The sequence below is a fragment of the Dermacentor albipictus genome, chromosome 1, assembly GCF_038994185.2.
Source record: "Dermacentor albipictus isolate Rhodes 1998 colony chromosome 1, USDA_Dalb.pri_finalv2, whole genome shotgun sequence".
NCBI classification, from domain to species: Eukaryota; Metazoa; Arthropoda; class Arachnida; order Ixodida; family Ixodidae; genus Dermacentor; species Dermacentor albipictus.
This window is the reverse complement of record NC_091821.1, coordinates 193,189,548-193,209,833: the sequence shown is the minus strand read 5'-3', so window position 1 is coordinate 193,209,833 and position 20,286 is coordinate 193,189,548. Positions and strand designations below refer to the sequence as shown.

Sequence of the window (20,286 nt, the reverse complement as noted above, 5' to 3'; positions counted from 1 at the left end):
TTGAATGACCCTTTGCGATGAACATATCAAAATGTGATTATGTTTAATGCAAGGCATTCTCTGCCTCATTTCATGCACTTTGCGGTAAGTAGCTTCCTCCCTCGAATCATTTCGGGCCCTTCAACTAAAAAAACAACAACAAAAAAACGTGTTCGATGGTAGGATTGAACATCGGCCTCCCAGCACCACAGCCCGATGCTAACCATTTGGCCACCACTAGCTTTTCTTTTTTCCTTATTGCCTCGCTTGCCAGAATACAACAACGAACACGCAGAAATGATAAAAAAAGAAAGCGTGCCAACCACTCTGAGACTGACATAAATTATTTTTAAAAAATATTTCTAATTGAGTCATTCCATCAAATACGTTCATGCACTCAGGAGGGTCAGACAGTGGCTGGTATATTTCTCTTACATACGCCATGCTCTCGATAAAGTTCTCGCGTACTGACGTCTGCATGCAAGTTTCATTTCTATACATCGCTTTCATATACTGTTGAGAGCAATATGAGGTCATATTGTACGCTTCCCATGTTTTCAACAGCTAGAAACCTGATTTCGTTGTGTCTAAAGGCAACTGTTTATGGATGGCATGTTGAAGAATATCCTAGAAAAATATGGGATCTCAACAGTTAGTCGTTCTATCGTTTTCGGTTATTTACAAAGCATAGGCACTCATTGTGCCCCATATATAAATAAGCCTTCTGTTCAAGCCAGGTTTTCACAGGAAGAGTAGGCAGTCTGAAAAAGAAAGATTTTGTCGATGATTTAGCTAGCATTCTTTTACCCCCCTCTAGTACATTTTGTCACTGAGATCCACTGTATATTGCGCAATACAATGGTACTAGAAGTGGGTGATATCAATGAGGTCATTGTACAACTTCTTCATAGTTACTGTGCTTAAGTATTCCATAGAAAATCAGGCATGCAGTATTCGACAAGCGAGTACTATTTCGCGGAGGCATCCTTTTACAGGACTCCGCAGTACATTTGCACGCTTTCTTCCCCATGCCAACGCCAAATAGCTATTTGAGAAGATTGGCGCGTGCATTATGTCAATACTTGTATACGTTGCAGAAAAATGGCTGTGGCTTAGCTAAGGTTAAGCCCAGGATGCGAAGCATACTAGCCTTTATTTTAACACGACAGCGTTAAGGAGCTCGTGTCGCAGAAAAGCCGGTGTCGTCGGCGTCGGCTCAGGCGTGCGGCGCTTGCTCAGGCGCACATTTCGTTGTCGCGCCGAACGCTGCGTTGCTCGACGCTCACCGCGTCCGATGCGGGGCGCGTAGTCGCTGCGCCGTAGCAAAGCCACCTAGAAACAGTCTCTGTAGCACGCCGCAACCTTCGCTTCTCATTCCAACGAGCAGCTCTGTCTCCAGGAGGCATCTGACCTCGTGAGTGTCTAGCAGAGGCAAGCGCAGCTGCTTATATACCGCCGCGACGCCGCGAGCGACGGCGCGAGTTGGAGCCCCGTTTCTCCTCTGTCGTGACGTCACGGTGTCACGTGGTATTGAAGGCGACACCGCCGCGCCTGAGGAGCTGGGTTGAGCTCTAGTAATATGCTTCGCATAAAAAGAAATAACCGGTTACAGTTACAATTATTTCATATTTGGACGGGACAAACAGCGAGTAAGACGAGGACAAGTGAAAGAACGACAACAACAACAACAACAATAACAATATTTGGGGTTTTACGTGCCAAAACCACTTTCTGATTATGAGGCACGCCGTAGTGGAGGACTCCGGAAATTTTGACCACCTGGGGTTCTTTAACGTGCACCTAAATCTAAGCACACGGGTGTTTTCGCATTTCGCCTCCATCGAAATGCGGCCGCCGTGGCCGGGATTCGATCCCGCGATCTCGTGCTCAGCAGCCCAACACCATAGCCACTGAGCAACCACGGCGGGTAAGAACGACAACACAAGTGCTAACAACATTGTCTTTATTGCATCAGGGCAATATATAGAAATCAGATACAGCTTCCCCGCATGCGGCGAGCATATCGTCAAGATAAAGGACATTGATTAAAGTTATTGAAATGATGAACCCTCAATTTATAAAGGTGATTATTCCTCAGGAGTGGTCTAAGAATTCGATTTCTTTTTTGCTTAAAGCTGTCGAAGCCGTGCTCATGCATACATTGCCTCCTTTGTGAATAGCGTGTGCTTCGGCTATCAAACGCGCGTAAATCTGTTGGTATCTGCCGATAACCCTACACGCACGGAAGTTCGGTTTGCAGCCACACTTGCCAGAATCTTGCGCCAAGTGGCTCCCTTGCTTCTGGCGAAGGTTGTTTTTGTGTTCTCCAAGGCGAACACAAAGGCACTGTCCGGTTTCCCCCATGTACGTCCTCTTGCAGGACAGTGGAATCTTGTACACGACTCCAACGGTACATTTTACGAGCGGTTTCGTGTGCCCGGTATTGCATACCCTCTTTTTGCTCCATTCATGTTGATACGTCTTCATAGCCGTCCTAACTTGTTTGGCGCTAAAAAAAAAGAAAAAAAAACGACAGGAACTTCTACTCCCTGAGCGATTTTCTTGATGCCGTGAGAAACAATGTGGACGTAGGGGATTACGCTCTTTTTTGACCAGTCACGGGCAATCCGCCCATGTTGAGAACTTTTTCGGAGGTGTTTCAGGATTGCCTCCGCTAGGTATTGTATTAGCGGGACAGGAAATCCCGCGTCCATCAGTCTTCCTACTTGAGTTTTGAAGCTTGAGTCAATCTTGTGGATGCACGACTTTGAAAGGGCGTTCTTTAGTGGGGTGGTCGGTATTGCTCGCTTAACGAGTTTCTAGTGGGCGGAGTTGAAGGGGCTCACTCGAACCTCGCTAAGCGACCAATATGGACAGCTGCACTAAAGAAGTCAGGCGAAAAGCCTTTTTTTGTCTCGGTTCCCTCCTTTTCCTTAAAAAGAAAAACAAATTTATAACTGTACTACATACGAAGAGACAGGACACCTTCAACACTTTCTGTGGTCTTGCCCCGAAATACTTAGAAAGGGCGCTGTGCTCTAGAACTTGCAAAAGAAAAACCTTTCACATGCATATGTCTGCAACACCTTATGTCCCCAGAAAGGTCAGTTATAGCTCGCATGCAAAGAAGCTTCAGGCCGTCTTCTTGCCTTCCTAAGAGAGTCTGGTTTGATGAATATGCGATGACATATACCGCAGTAAAATTGTAAGAGACGCTGAGGCGGAGCAGTTGCTGACCTCAATCGCCACGCTAAACCCGCCTGTTGCTACAACCGACCACCGCCACAAGTATTGTGTCTTCTCAATGCCATGATGCTCGCGGTCTGGGTACTGTATGAAGCGCGGCGCTTAATTGCCGCAGGCGCTAGGGGAAGGCGCTCGCGATAGGGCTAGTGAAAAAGGATAAACCGTCCATAGGTGACTCACTGGCATCAATGTCCGAAGTGGCCATCGCTATCGAGCTACAGAAACGCCGTTTCAAATAGTGGTGACCATCCTCATGGCGCCCTTCGCTCGTTAGCCATTTAGACTTAAACGACTAAATGTAACCGACTCCCACAAACGCTTACGTTCCTTAAATAAGTGACAAAAGCGGTAATGCTTAAAATGAAGCTGCATATTATTCATCCCTAAAGCTACTGTTCGTATGTTACAATCGCAAAATTAGGTGTATATGAGTCACGTAAATGTCGAACAGATAGATACATAAGCGTTTAACGGCCACAAGCTTCTGTCGATATCAGATAAGTCATAGACGGCATTAAGCGAAGAAGAATTGAGAAATAGTGCTTACCGTCCATGAAGACGGTCTAAAAGCACTTCCAGGAGGGATATATAGGGAGATATATATTTGTTACGAGAGAAAAGCTCAGAGACCGGACTTCCAAGAAAGGTTTGCAAATCTGCTAGCCTGCCATGTTCTGGTAATCGAGGCGTAGATGCAGGAAGCTGAATGTGGGAAAGAAGTAACCCATGCACTTTCGGCGTAAAATAGGACGTGAACAGCGGAGTACATGGCCGAAGCATAACTGAACGTAGAGTGCGGGCCGTCCAGTCGTCGCCATTGACAGGCGAGCACATCCGCTTTGACCGCATTGAGCGAGGATGCGCTCCCCCTACACTGCGATATTTTAGTTTCTGATCTGGTTTTCTTTTATTTGAATGCGCGAAAAGAAAAATGTAAGAAAACAGAAGATAAATTATCGCAGTGTAGGGCAAGTTTTATCGCACAGTGCGACGAAACCGTATGTGCTATCGGCCTCAAATGAAACGAGAACAGCGGTGCGCGTGCTACAGTTTGCGCTGTCATCATTGCTACGCCGTGATCTATTCTCACTTCCAAATAAAAGAGAATGAGAACAGAAACGAAATTATCGCAGCAGAGGGGGAGCATCATCGAGCAGTGCGGTCAAACCGGATGTGCGCGCGCGCCTGTCAATGTCTTGGAACACTGTAGTTCGCGCCACATTTAGGTGCTCAAGAAATGTAACTGGTTACATATAACTGGTTGCTCAAAAAAGTAACTAAATTACAGTGCGCGTTACCTAGCATACAAACTAATCGTTAACTTTAAAAAATTATCAGAAGACGTGATTTATTGCAAGTAATTAATTACATGGGATTCATTACGTACAAGTCTGGTTACACCGCATAGCATGTGCAGGAGGACGTGCGCGTGTGCGAATTTCCAATATACCACAGGCGTAGAAATGAATGGCGCCAATAACAGTCAACTCTACCCCTGACTTTCGCATCCGTAGTGTTGCATAGACATTGTTTATAAAAACAAGAGCGTGCCAGTTTCTGATATCCTTACCTTGGATCAGCTAGTGCTACGTAGACGCTGTGTGACATTGTGCCGCCTTCGGGATAAGCCCAGGTCGAAACGGAACATAATGTAAGGCTTCTTCTCCGGGGTACATAAAATGTGCTGTCGTGCAATCGCCTTCACCTTGCTTCTGTCGTCACACACACGCTCTCGCCAAAAACGCATTTGCTCGCCTTACATAAGCTTGTTGGCCCATTTAGTAACTATTTGAAGAACTTCAATAAATGCTGGATTGTCAGCTACCTGCGAAATGCATTGAATAGTATCGATTCCCACAGTGCGTGGAATTTGCATATTTTATTCTCCCGCCAACGTTTTTCTTCGTAAGCCTTCACTTAAAGCTTACCTTCTTTTAGAGAATGTGCTGTTAGAGAACGTGATTAGCGAAAAAAAATAACTGTCCGGCATCCATATCAGGGACGTTATAACGTAACGGTATTCGATTTTGTCGTTATTCCAATCTCCTGGCGTCAGATTTACGTAACTGCCGACGTAAGCACGGTCGGTGAACCACAAGGTTGTTTCAACAGCCCAATCAAACGCTCTCCTCATTTATGAGAGGTGACTTTTGTTTGGTTCCAACGCGAATAGCATTGACTACCACGACAGGTTTTTCTTATCTAATTTGCTAACTAGAGGCGAGGAGCACGCAAAAGAGTAAATGGTTTCGTGGGGGCGAGCTAGTGCAGTGAAAGTAAATAATCGGGGGACGAAGGGCGTTGCCGGCATCTCCGTTTGGTCCGCTTCACCTTGCGGTGGCTGGTCGACGATTGCGGCGGCGTACAAAGGGGCGCTAGAAATGCCGGCAAAACGGATGCTCAGTGCGGATGTGGCACTGCCCGAAAGGGCTCGGTTACATTATACTGCCACGCAAAATTTCCATTACACGCAAAGAAATCAATTATCGCCGGCAGCTACGAGTACACAGTGCCGGAGCGATCAGTGGACAGTCATCTTCTATTTCTTTCGGAACGGAGCACTCTCAGGCTATTCCAAAAAATGTTCGGTCTTGTTCGGCATAATTAAGGCATCCTTAGTTTCCTGTGTCATATGACTTACATCGAAGAATAATCCTCAAATGTACGTAAATATCTTAGTAGCTTAGAACCGTCCCAGCAGAAAATGAGTTACTTATACGAATTTACGTTATACGTGATTCCACTCTATTCGATGTGCAGCATAATTGATCTTGTGAAGTGACCAACAGACTTACGCAAAGCGCTCGAACTGTAGCGAGTGTGCCTCAATAGAGAAAGAAATTACACGTAGTATCTCCTTTAGGAGTTATCTAAATGATGCGTAATCATTTGCTGTACTAATGACATGCTCTTTTGTCGTCACATGATCCTGTGTTTGGTATAATTGAAAGAAACACAGCGAAAGAATCGTGAAACCGATAAACGCGGTTGCGACAACGAAATGTTAACTGAAACCAGTATGGGACGACAAAGAAGAGTCGAGTAGCAGCAATGTTCACTGATGTTATATGATGGTAGATTTGGACGATGCCGCTTCTTCGTGGAAGATGAGCACTGGCCGATGCGTGCCGTATGACGTGTCGTAATTGAACAGTGTCACGTTTGGTAGACCTCGTACGTAGACGTTGTTGATGACGCTACCTCCTCTCGATGCGGACCATTATCAAGCTTGATCAACCGTACTCCGGCTGTGGCTGCGTGTAGCGCGGCAGCGCCGGCCTTGTTTTGAAAGGGATCAGCGATGGGGGCAGAGTGCACCGAGTGCTGATAGCTTCGTGTGAGCTGTGTTCTCGCCGCTTAGTTCGCGTTGATGCGAGAGGTAGCACGAAGGTCAATTCGCTCGCAGCCGGGGGCAGGGGCGTAGCCAGGGGGGGGGATAATGGGGCTTCAGCCCCCCCCCCCCGAAATTTTTTCGTGCTGTCCATGCACCGCCGACCAAAGCGACCCCCGGCGCCGGAAATCACTCTGGATTTTGTCTAGAATGTCTTTTTGATGCTCGAAAAGACATTTAACCGCGAAGATTGCGAACTCGGGCTGGATTTCGTGGCAACGCCCATACACCGGCAGTCACATAACGCCAAGCAGTGCCATCCGAGCACAAAGTTTCACTGAGGGCGCTTTGATGGTGAGCGGGCTCGCCGCGGCATCTCACTGAGGCCACGGAATCTATGGAGCGCATGGATATCAATTGCGAAACTTTATGGGTATAAATCTCATAAGCTCTTGATGTGAAACGTGCATTGACATTTCCAAAGTTGTGCTTTAAATTTTCAGTTGCGGAACTTTGTGGGTTTAATGTTGTTATAAACATTTGACGCCAAAGGTCCATTGACTTTTCTAAAGTCTTACATCGGAACATACAACGAGACAAGCCAAATCAACACACTAGCAGACGAGTTGACAAAGCACGCAGCGAGGTCCAATGAGACGATGCGTTGGGGTGGTTCATTTGTGCCGTCATGTCACATAAAAAAATATCAACATTTTTTTTAACCTACGCCAGAACATCCATGTCAAGACACTAAAGCCAGCCAAAGTAACTACGTTCTTATTTATTTTTTCTACTTTGACTTTTATTCGCCGAGGACACATCCCTTACAAAAATGGTTGTTGAATTTCCATTGTTGATCTGTTGTACTATCATTGATTCCATAGAAACTCCACAAAATTACAACATTCATTGAGCCAGCACCATGATAGTTCAAGAAAATTTTTATTGACAACTACACAATAATTTTTTTATTGATGAAATATTGTTCAATTTCTATTGTGTAATGCCAACAACAGGACCGAGTTCAACAGGCGACATACAATTTACACGAAACAATAAACAAAAGTTTAGGTTCCTTAGTTTAGGCTACAACATGAAATGGTGTTATTAAGCTGGCCAGAGCTTCAACCAATCATTATTAAAAAATTTGTTGCACAGGCAGTTGTACGTTCAAGTGCAGAATAAAGGCCACTGCAAAATAATGCACTAATGCGTTATTAATGCAAAATAATGCTGTATTGAGCCGCTGCAGCGCCAAATGCACAATCTCCGGATAGGCTCAACTTATTTTAATCATTGTGGATATTGCAATGTGCGCTGTAACTGCAATGGAAGACCTGAAAAAGATTGAGTGTAGGTGATTCAGTGTAAAGCTTGAACATTGTACTGCCAAGGAAAGAAGAGGTTCATCCCACTGGGCAATGTACAGGGTACTTTTTCTTTTTCGCTGCACCAAATTTTTAAACTTGCAAAATATAAATCACGGTAATGTTATGTTTACCATAGGACTGCACAGATTGGCGGCCTCTAGATACAGAGCAATTGCCGTACTTACGTACGTAATTAGCAAAGTTACGCTAATTAACTTTCTAATTATCAGCAATAGGTGGCTACAGCAAAAGAGTACTTTGGTGCCCGTGCTCGACACTACCTATCCCAATGATCAAATTTTGAATAGTGGATTTCATGTGGGAGCTTCGCGAACAATTAGTTCCCCTTGGCAGGCTCCTTGAAATCGAAACTGGCTGGACAAAGAGCGCCTTTGTCGTCGGCGTAGCTTCATGTCTTCCTCAATGCATGCAGAAGCATCCAGAATACTGAGAGGTAACCGGTTCTTGAACTTTTGTTTCCACCCGTCGTGGTTGCTCAGTGGCTATGGTGTTGGGCTGCTGAGCACGAGGTCGCGGGATCGAATCCTGGCCACGGCGGCCGCATTTCGATGGGGGCGAAATGCGAAAACACCCGTGTGCTTAGATTTAGGTGCACGTTAAAGAACCCCAGGTGGTCAAAATTTCCGGAGTCCTCCACTACGGCGTGCCTCATAATCAGAAAGTGGTTTTGGCACGTAAAACCCCAAATATTATTAACTTTTGTTTCGAGCCTATCGGTACGTCGATGTACGGATCCTACTGGACCTTACCAAAATTTATACTACGTGGCATCACAAGCTACCACAACAATACAGAGCCTGCGGAAAGGCGACCTCGCGTAAATTTACACTATTACATTACGGCAAAATATGCAACAAAATTCAGTGTAAGCGCGCCCACACGCCGATTGGCAGAGGTCACGCGACCAACTACGTTGATGATGATGATGATCGGCACCAAAAACCTTTGAAACAGGGCGGAGACAAATAGTCCCTTAGTCTGCTTGATTTATTCAGGTTTTACATCTATATATAGCGACCGAGACGCGACTCATACAGACTCATGTTCGCATCAGCAAGCGCGACCTGCCCGTCGTCAGAAGAAAACATTTGTCGATTGATGCCGTTCACTTCTTCTCGCGCCATCGTTGCCGCGTAAGGTAACCTTCAGCGCATTGGTTAAGCAGAACAGCTTTGCCACTGCATTCGCGCGGCTGCAACAACGAGCACTTAGGGAATGAGCCAAACCAGTGGTGAATCGCCACCATTTTCGACTACTCGCTTCGTGACAACTTGATGGATTTGTTGCCTTCGAGATCGAGACGATGTGTCGTCACGGAGGAAATCTCGGAGGCTATGCTTCAACATTGCCATCGATATTGAATCATTGTTTCAACGCAGATAATTGCGATTTGCGCAGCAACATAATTTATTTTATTACACTTTGTGTATAACTGACAGCTTTGCAAAAAAATTATAGGAGTTCTTCCCGAACGAAATATTTTTGAAAGTTTTTTACCAAACTTAGCGAAATGTACAAAAGTTAACAAGCAACATTGAAATTTGTTTCTTTTTTTTGCGTGTTTGGTTGTTTGGCATTTGTTTTCGTCGCCATTTCGCTTTTTTGCGTGGTCATCGTGTGCGCGTTGTGTGCGTCGTGAGCTGTAAGCATGCGTGTGCGTTGTGATCTGCTGTTGCGCGACAAGAGACATTTTTGCCAAGAGCGTTGGGAGACGAAAAGCTGAATGTGCCCGTCCGTCCACTGGCTGACGCGGAGGTATGCCACCGACTGGCCTGCGTGGAAGCGTGCATGAAGAATGGAGCGCCGGCTGACCCGACGGTAAGCACGTTTCTTGTCTGTATAACTGATCGGCAACGTTCTGACTGGTGTCGTAGAAGTCGCGGGGCGCTTTTTTTGTCTCTGGGTGTACGTCGGGCAGACTTGCGCCTGTGGCGCTCGTGCTGTGTGAGTCAACCACTCCGAGCTGTATGTCTGATTCACGCGTGGTGCACGGCGTCGGTGTTTCAAAACATTTCGTGCTGGGCCGGTCCCGGGTGCATGTGTAGCGTGTTGCATGCTCATTCGGTCCATCAAGCGCCAAGGTGGGGTCATGTCTGTTTAAGCTGTGTATTTAGCAGCCTGGCCTATTCGTCTGTGCTACACGGTAGCCAAGTTTATCGCGAACTGAAATGCACGAAACCACTTAAAACAAGGGCGCCTGTTCCTGTGTTGTCATGCTCGTCCCCACCCTTTGCGGTAGCTTAGTGTTGCACCACTGGCCTTGAGGCCGCAGGTGCAACTCCGGCTGCGGCAGCCGGATTTCGATGGGGCGAAATGCAAAAAACGCTCGTGCTTGGATATGGGTGCTTGTTAAAGATCGGGGTCGTGGTCAAATTTAATTCAGTTATACACTGCGGCGTACCTTGTAGTGAGATCGTGGCTTTGGATAGTAAAATCACAGAATTTGAATGTTTAACTTGCTTGACCCTGTTTTAAGTATTACCGTTGCAGCAGGACCCATGCACAGCCGTTTATATGAAAATCGAATTGGCGGACCGTCTTTTCCTTGTATTGTCATCAAATAATCATGCAGAAATGTCGTGGCCGATATCGTGTCATGTCTAATAAACGCGGATCGTCCTATAAAACAGGCTGGTTGATCGTTCGCGAATCGAATGCTGCCGTGTTGTAAAAAAGTAGAAAAAAAATGCCTAAAGCGCATGTGATTGACGCCACCAGTTTCTCTCTCAGCCCTGGGTATCTTTTTCATGTTGCAAAATTATTTCTGTGAAATTATTTGTGTGCTCTGGATATCTTAAAGAACAAGATTTTACTCAAACCTGTAGTGTATTAAGACTTGTTAATCCGGCGTTACTATGAATATATGCCTTCTTGCTAAAAAGAAAGAAAAAAGGTTATGAAAGCATGCAAGCCTCTGAATACGAGAGAAAAGATGCAACCTTTAGACCAAATCTGGGTTATTTTTCCCTTCAGAGGACTGACCCAAATTCCTACTTTTATGTTCGCACAGAAAAGTGCCTTGTCATAAAGATGTAATATCAGGCACTTTCTTTTGAAATGTTTTTCTCTTAACCGCCCTGTGAAAAACTGTTGGTAAAAGAATTCGGTTCTTGCTATTTCAGTATACCTAAAACATATGCAGTGAACAATAAAAATATTCATCTAATTCATTCAGTCACATAAATAAAATACATTGCTAACACAGTAGCTGGTAGCAAGAAACACTTGGTTACATAAGCATCAAGCACTTATATACATTTTTTGTTATTGATGGCATTTCACTGTGTAGCTGATATGTAATACTGCATTTATAAAATACTTTAAATAGTGGCATCCACAGCATCTGGAGAAGAGTGCAGGGCACATTGTGTCTGATACTAGTGCAAACTTGCGTGACACATCAACAGCAGGCAACAATCTTACACCATCTGTTTAATGGTTTCTGTGAATATAAAAAAGGATCTTTAAGGCCCTTCCCTGCATGTTCGAATGTACTTTGCCACACCGAATAAACAGTGCTAACATAACAAGAACCAGTTGAACATGCCCTTCCACATCGAACGTTCCTGTGTACACGCCCTGTAATATTTATGGAAGTATAGGTGTCGAGGCCCTCTAGCCAGTTTATGTATGGAACTCCATGACTCGGGACAAAAAAAGCACACTGCAGCAGTGTATGGGTCTGGTAGTATTCAGTCCGTACTAGAATTTATGAGGAATATTGAATACTGAAGCATATTTAAAAAAACTTAGATGTATTGATCATACTGATTTGTTCCCTTTTGCTGCTTGAAAGAAATACCCATTAATTTTTTTAATAATTTTGTGGATAAACATGCCTATTCTTGAATTCAAAACTGTCTGTGCAGCATGTGTGAAGACCTGCAACACTTTAATGGAAGGCTTCTCGGCTTCACTCCACTATCACGAAGTGTCATGCATCCGACTCATGTTAAATGCCAGGCTCGCCAAATCACGCTTCAGTGACTGATGCACAAAAACCGAAGGGTCGCAAAATTCATTATTAAGTGCGAGATATTTTGCTGCATAAGGAAGTAGCATTTGGTGCTTTATCGCTGAAATGGTTGAAGTACATATTACTTTTATTCAGCGGTTGTATTGCTTTCTCATTATGCAGAAGCTGGCAAGAGAGTGAAGAGGCTACGAAAAATCCTCAACATCGAGAGCAAGCCAGAAGAACCAGTAATTGCTTGCACACAGGTACGCTTATTGTGTGCTGCCAGTTGTTCTCCCTTCTTTCTTTTGCTTTCTTTTTTGGCAATATAGTGCATTTCAAATGATTCCGTGAACAAAGCAAGATTAAATCAGTGTTTCCCAACTTCTGGTCCCTGGAATCACTTGACATAGCGAAAGGGATCTGTATGGATCACTTAAAGATTTGCAGTTGATCTTGCGATGTGTGACTATGACTAAAATTGATATCTGGGCAGCATGGTGGCAGGTAGCAAGCCGTTGCAGGAAAGTTGCTGGTGCTGTATGCTATTTAGCAATAATTACCAAGGATCGTGTACGAGATCACGCTCACTGACGACACCTTGTGTATCTGTGGGCAACCAGCCGGCATCTACTAAGTCCACCTCTGAACAACTTATATTTGTTCGCACACGTGCACATGTGCTGGAGTCAGTGTCAGTAACTGCAAGCAACTGTCAAAGAAATGCCTCTGCAATGCAAACCATGCAACGGTGCTGCAAGACATTTGTTTTTCTTCTGCTGTCATTTATGGCTTGTCCTTTTGATGATAAATTGTTCACCTTTATGCTCTGTGTGATCAAAATTGAGCTTTTAAAGTGTCGCTTAATTTTCTGTGTACAGGTTGACATTGGTGGCCGGACGCTGATTGATAAGAACATCCTCGATCAGCTGAGCCAGGCCTGTGACTGTACCAGTGGCCGTGGAAAATTCGTCAGGGCACTTTTGCACCACGTCTTTACTGATGGTGGGCTCCACAGCAAGCCGCTGCTTGGGGGAAGAGCTGCCTACGTGGCGAGACGGTTCAAGAGGAGGCGCTCAACACTGTATGCGTGGAGACCGATAGGTGTGTACGCTATTTTAATAGTCATGTAGTCTTAAATAATGAAATCAGAACATGCATATAAGTTGAAGAAAGGCTATTTATACAAACTGTACTGTTAGCAACTGGATATAGTATAGTAAGTGTTCCTAATATTTGGTGTAGAAAAACAAATAGTTCCCTTCTTTCATTATTTACATTATGGCCACAAAGTTATGCACAAATTTTAGAGGCCTGATAAAAGAAATGATTGGTTGAGCTATAGATTGATCACAGCTGCTTAAAAGATACTGATGGGCTAGTTGGTGAGCCATGATATTGAAGCAGCACACTTACATCTGACACATACGCGTACACATAGAAAGGACATACACAGGCGCTGGACTGCACATTTTACAATATTGCTTAATATTGCTTAAAGTAGCACTACAAAAGACGGGTCGTCTTTTGTAGTGCCACTTGAGAAGCACACGTGCTCTGATGGCAGTGAGGTGTGACAAGAGCGAGAGTAAAACACAAAAAAAACCCAAATAGAGGTGAGATTTTTGGATTCCCACCCTGAATAATCAAAGTCTAAATAGCGGCACGCTTTTTCAGAGAATGATACCAAGGTGCAACCGATAGACCTATCTTTCCATTTGTCAGTTTCTGTTGCTTTGTTTGTTATGTTCCCTGCGCAAAACTTCCGTATCTTTCAGGACAGGTTTGCAGCCCCAATCCTTGTAATGATAGGCTAAATGACTTGTATCTTTAGCCGTGCAGGGATAAATGTGCTCATTTAGCCTTGTATATGCAAGCACCTGCATATCTGCCCAGTGTATGCCTTGTTACAGGACAGAAGGATCCTATAAACCACTCCGTCTGCACAAGTGACATAGGGCTTTCGATGGTTGATTGCACAAGGACTTGTTCTTTTTTTTTGTGCCATTCACCTTTTTGCACAGGATCGACAACTGCACAGGTGTGGTAAACACTACATCAACGCCTGCCCTTTGACCTATCTTTTGCAGATTGTGGGAAATTGTGTGTACATCAGGTATGACTGCGTTGTCTTGACAGTCCTTGTGACTGCAGTGGATCCGCTCACTTTTTTGTGTTTAGTAACCTGAAACGTATCAAGAGCTTCGATGGATACCTAGGGCTCCTGAGGCGGGTTACCTTGTTTGTGAAGCTGGTTTCACATTTGTGATGGCATGATTTTTGCAGTGCGTTAAGAAAGCAAGAGTGGACAATCGCCCTCTTCACAAGCTTTGAATGTGCCGATTGGTAGGGAAGGACAGATTTGTTGCTCCTTGGTTCATAATACCAACATACACACCAATGCAGTGTTTTATAAATGCCTCACGTCATTGTTACTAACACATAAGCTACCTATCAGCGGTTTTATTAGGTTTTTAGACCTTGGTGCATATGTATCCTCTGATCAAATCTGTTGGTCTTATGAGCCAAGGAGCAACAAAGCTGTCCTTCCCTACCACTCGGCCCACTCAAAGCTTGTGAAAAGGGTGACTGTCCACGCTTGCTTTCTTAACACACTGCAAAAAACATGCCATCACAAATGTGAAACAAGCTTAACAAACCAGGTAACCTGCCTCAGGAGCTCTGGGTATTCATCGAAGCTCTTGATCAGTTGCAGAATGCTTACATAAGAAGACAGAAAAGGCGAGCGGATCCACGCACAGTCACAGGGCATTACAAGCTGGTCATGCCTTATGTACTCACAATTTCCCAAATCTGCTAAAGATAGGTCACAGGGCTGGCATTGATGTGGTGTTTTGCGCACCTCTGTGATTGTCGAGCCTGTGCAAAAAGGGGAATGGCGCGAAAAAAGGAACAAGTGCCTGTGGAATCAACCACTGAAAGCCCTGTGTGAATTGTTCAGAGAGAGTGGTTTATAAGCTCCCTCTGTCCTGTAACAAGGTATACATTCGGCAGACGGGCAGGTCCTTGAGTGCGAGGCTAACTGAGCACAATTATCACTACATGGCTAAAGATTCAGATCACTGAGCGTTTCATTGCAAGGATTGTGGCTGCAAACCCATACTGAAAGATACGGAAGTTGTGCGCAGAGAACACAAACAGCAAACGGGAAATTCTTGAAGTAATAGAAATTGACAAATGGAAAGATAGGTGTATCAGTTGCCCCTCAGTATCATTCTCAAAAGAAGCATGCTGCTATCTTGGACTTTGGTTATTCATAGTGGAAATCCAAAAATTTCATCTTTATTTGTGTTTTTTGTGCATTTTATCCTGGCTCTTGTCGCACCTCACTGCCATCAGGGCATGTACGCTTCACAAGAGACACTATAAAAGATGGGTCTTTGAGCAATAAAGCAGTAGTTGCAGTCTGGCGCCTGTGTATGCCCTTTCTAAGTGTACATGTCAGATGTAAGTGTGCTGCTTCAAGATCATAGCTGGCCAGATAGCACACATGTATTCCTAGGTCGACTTCTGCACCAGCTATTTCTGATGGCACATTTTAATATATGCTCGGCGATTTGCTATGTGCTGGCTATCTTATACCTTTGTTTCTTTACTAAGAAAAACCTGCACTATTTTTCAAGACTTCTTGGGTTAACTTAGCGCTTATTGTTATTATAAAGTGTCAAATATATATGTTGTATGAAAGGTTCACTCTAGCAGGAACTTAGTGAATGCACAGAGAGGAAGAGCCCCATCACATTCGTGTGACAGTCACGTTGAGCATAAAGCTGATTTAGTTCATTTGCTGCATGTCTGACCACCACTGCTGTCATGTGTAAGCAGCAGGCTGCACCTACTTTAAAGATGAATGTTTTCTCTTAAATCAATTAAAGGGTGACAGGAAGTAGTAAATTTTATATGCAATGTTTTCACTTGCTATGTTCAAGCTTTGCATTGCCATAGTGACCATCAGATAATTTAAAGCATAATGCTGTTTGTAATAACACTTAATCAAGGATAAGACGAAAATATTACAGGATTTTTTGGGCAGATAATTCGAGCATGAAACTAGTTTAATCTGCATAGAAGCTCACTTGTATAACTTTTTGTCTAGCAGCTTGTACAAAGCTCTTGCCACATTTACCATGACTCCTTATACTGTTATTATAGCTCCTTATGCAGAACATCAGTAGTACATGGATTAAACATGAAAGCTTCTAGTAGATATTTATTTCTTAGTTTTGTGGTTTAAATAATCACTATTGCCTGCTAATTTAATTTGCTAAAGCTGCACATTGTTTCATTTACTTATATGTTTTCAGGATACACCTGCTCAGTTTCCGGGAGCCAGTGTTCCGTACATCAAGAAGAGCCTATCCTTGCTTCTTTCGTGATAAATAAAATGAAGTAAGACCATGGCTTTTCATATGCCTTCTTATTTGTTACTGCTGGCTGCACCTCATATTCAGCCTCAGTAAGCATTATCTTACATGAAGTCATTGCATTGAGGACTGAATGCAATGACAACATTATGACGATGCTGCGCAATACAATGACAACCCAGTGGAAAAATAGTACAATCAAAATCCAATGAAGATCCCATGAAAAAACAACACAATAAAAATACCATGGAGACCCCATAGAAATACACCACCATAATACTCCAATGGAAATACAATGGATTCACGGTGGCCACTTTTCCATAATCTCTCAACAAATCCTCCATCAAATGCCAATGGAATTTCCACAATTTTTCTGTTGATGGTACACTAAGATATCGATGGAAAATCAATGGATTCCCAACAACATTTTTTGTAAGGGATTGAGCCTCTTCAATTTTTTTTTGTTCTCGCTACCCTACCCGCGGGCTGCCAGAGCGAGCCAGAGCGCATATGCTTTTCTCGTATGGCCCCGACCACCGCGCGGTGCACTTCGGTGGGCGTTCGGTTTGCTCTGGCCGAGTGGATTTTCACCTGACATAGTTTTGGAAGCTTCCTTGTGGGGACTCGAAGGATTGCACCGCATTCCTTGAGCGGAACCTTTCCGGAAAGTCTTCTTTCGCCGGTGTAGGATACTGAGCAGTATGCGTATGGTTCTCAGTGGACCAAGCGTCTCATGTTTTCTTCGGTATTAATTCCGTAGCCCCATTAGGTGCCCGATGAATAGGCATTCGATTCTGGCCAACATACTTTCCTATGCGTTTTTTTTTTTCATTTCGGTGCCTCCGCCCCACAGAAAAAAAATACATTGTTGCGGCGCAGCGAATTGTCGCATGGTGAAAGTTCGATTTTGATACTTCTTTTGCGGAAAGTAATGGGCGACGGGGCGCTTCAGTTGCCGGATACGTTTATTATATTATTGCGAAAGCAATTATATGGACACTCCAGGCGCATTCCTGCCGTCGCCCTCATGTTTCGTATAAAGTCCAGGGGTGATAAAATCGTGACCACGCGCTGCATGATGTATGTGCGAGTGAAAGCGTAGGAGGGGAGGTGGAATGGGTGAGCCTACGATGGTGGTTCAGTCTTGTGTGCGCAAAGGAGAAAAGCGGGGAGCAAGCGCGCGACCTTCCGTCGCGCGCAATACATCGGGGGGAGTGGATGGAATGGGGGCGGAATCTAGGATTCTGTGAATCTATGATTATGCAACATGTTTATTTGCCTTGTTTGACGCATTCTATACAGTTACTTTTTCTTACATACATAGACTCATTGGAGACTTATACGTATACTTAAATATCTTGTTGCGAGGTTCTGTGTATACATGCAGTGAACTTTGTTTCCAGTGACACTTTTTTGTCCTTTGTCAAGCCGTATTTTCGCATTTGTATATCCCATTGTATCTTTGCATTTCTAATGTACGAGGGCGAGTCAAATGAAAGTGAGCCTACCCAAACCGCGCAATAATGGTTCGGTTCATTATCTGCGAGGCATGCGCGTAGGAGAACGGCATGTCTGATTTACAAAAGTGACACGCAGGTGTGAAGATAAATGTTCTTTAATGCTCTCATACACTGGGTTGAATATGGTTGCGTCACATAATGGACACTTCAAAAGTTGAACAGCTCGGTGTCGCGAAGTTTTTGACAGCTAAAGGTGTTCCCAAAACAGAAATTAATCGCCGTATGGCTGCCGTTTACGTTGAACACGGCATCTCATTGACCACTGTGAAGCGTTGGAGCAAACGGTTTAAAGGACGTTGTAAAGACATTCCAAGACCGGGCCAAAACCATCGTGGATTCACCCCCCACACAATTTCAAAGGTTCATGAGCTGATGAAACAAGAACGGAGGATAAGCATCGATGAACTGGCAGGCGGTATATACATCCGTCACGGTTCGGTTCACACCATAATTCATGAGCTTCTCGGTTATCGGCTCTTTGGTGCGCAATGGATCCCCAAGATTTTGATCCATCGCGAGAAGACGGAGTAGTTTCGCGCTGCCTTGACCCATCTGATCGGGTATCACAATGAGGATGATGACTTCTTGTTTGCAATTGTGATCGGGGACGAACCTTGGTGCCACTACTACGAGCCTGAAACACGACGGCAAAGCTTACAGTGGAAACATTCGAATTTACCACGCCCAAAGAACGCAAAGGCCATCATTTCCACTGGAAAGGTGTTGTTGACTTTTTTTTCGGTCGTCAGGGTCCATTACTGATAGAATTTGCTAAATCTTGAGAGGCTATCAATTGTTTCCGATATTGTGAAACGCCAGAACGGCAGCGTGTCGCAATCAAGAACGAACAACGTGGAAAAATTGACGAATGGGGTCATCTTGTTCCACGACAATGCCTGTCCCCACGTCGCTTATGTGGTTAATACAAAACTGTCAATGTTCAAGTGGGAAACGCTGCAGCATCCGCCATACAGCTCAGACCTGTGACCTTGCGACTTCTACATTTTGGGGAAACCGAAAAAGCAGCTCAAGGGAACCAGATACAGACTTTTTGAAGCAGCAACCCAAGGAGTTTTATAAGACGGGAATCACGCGACTCGTTAGTCAATGGGACAAATGTCTAAATTCTCATGAAGACTACTTTTAAATAAAGTACCCCGTTGTTGGCTCACATTCATTTGACTTGCCCTCGTATATCTTGCAGAATTCCTGCTTTTTATACGTGTCCTCTGTTGCGACTATAATTTCGGTGCAATTACTCACGATACACGACCGGTGACAGCTACTCCTGCATAATACACTAAAACAAATTACAGCGTCATTGAGATTTTTGACTGGCCATTGCATATATACACGAATGTAAGCACGGTTCTTGAATGACAAAGTTTCATTAACATATTTGTCCTCAACTTGCTCAGTTCATTGCCTTTTAATTTTTCATATCAGCGGCATGCACTGGTTTCCTGGTTTCGAACTGATATAGTTCTAAAGTTCGTGTGATATTTTCTTTACTTAATAAATAGACAAAAATATGGAAGCATTGATATCAGTTATTTTGGGCAAAATTTTTGGCACATACGAGTATAATATATGATGAAAAAAATACATATTTTACTTGTATTTACACAGCGTTGCTTTCAAGAATTCGTTTGCAGCATCTTTGGCAATGACAATGCAGTTATTATTCATGTATTTGATCCCTTGACAAATTGTTTAAGAAGAAGCTTTAGCTCGGGCCCAATCCGACGCGGCCTATTCAAATACTTGTAAAACGCAGAAACGCTTTTCTGAGATAATCCTGCTAATCGCTTTTATTGAAATTGGTTGCATTTGAGAGAGAAAGTTAGATCCTAGTTCTGTTGGAAACAGATCTTCGATTTAGGGCCTGAATTTTGTTTAAAATATTTTGAAAAAATCGAAAGTTTGAAAAAATAGAAGCACGACGTTTACAAACTAATAGCTATGCATGAAGAACAGACATTGCATGTGGTTCTGTAAACGGCATCTATTATAACAGTCAAAGCGGACAAGTTTGCTGAGTCAATTTGTATCTTACGTGAATTGGTTACGTTGTGTACAAGGGTACTGCACAAGCCGTATTTCCACAATGCTAAATTTTTTTGAGATTGATGTGTAACATGTCTATTTTGTCCGCTGTAGATGTACTATTAGGTGCAATTCACAGAATTGTGATATCATTTTTCATTGTTGAGTCACGGAGTTTTAAACTTGATAGTTTTGTTTCCTGAAAATTTTCAATTTTGGCCAATCTTTAATAAATAATAGACCTCTTAAATGAAAAATTCGAAGCCAGTAGTCACTAGAATTAAACTTTTTCTTTTAAACGCAACAAACCTCCTGAAATTTGGTAAAGTGGTTGCAGGGAAAAACGAATTTCCCTTTTACATGTAATAAAATAGGAGCACCCGAGCTAAAGCTTCCTCGAACAATATTTCTGGCTACGCCACTGGCCCCATAT

At 43.8% G+C, this 20,286-nt stretch overlaps 1 long non-coding RNA gene across 1 annotated transcript; it reads left to right on the top strand.

Moving 5' to 3' along the window:
* Nucleotides 1–9,543: 9,543 nt before the first annotated feature.
* On the top strand, nucleotides 9,544–16,325 carry LOC135898016 (uncharacterized). The gene is made up of 4 exons (XR_010563234.2): nucleotides 9,544–9,765; nucleotides 12,086–12,168; nucleotides 12,784–13,006; nucleotides 16,228–16,325. It is a non-coding gene; the product is annotated as an uncharacterized lncRNA (long non-coding RNA).
* Nucleotides 16,326–20,286: the final 3,961 nt, after the last annotated feature.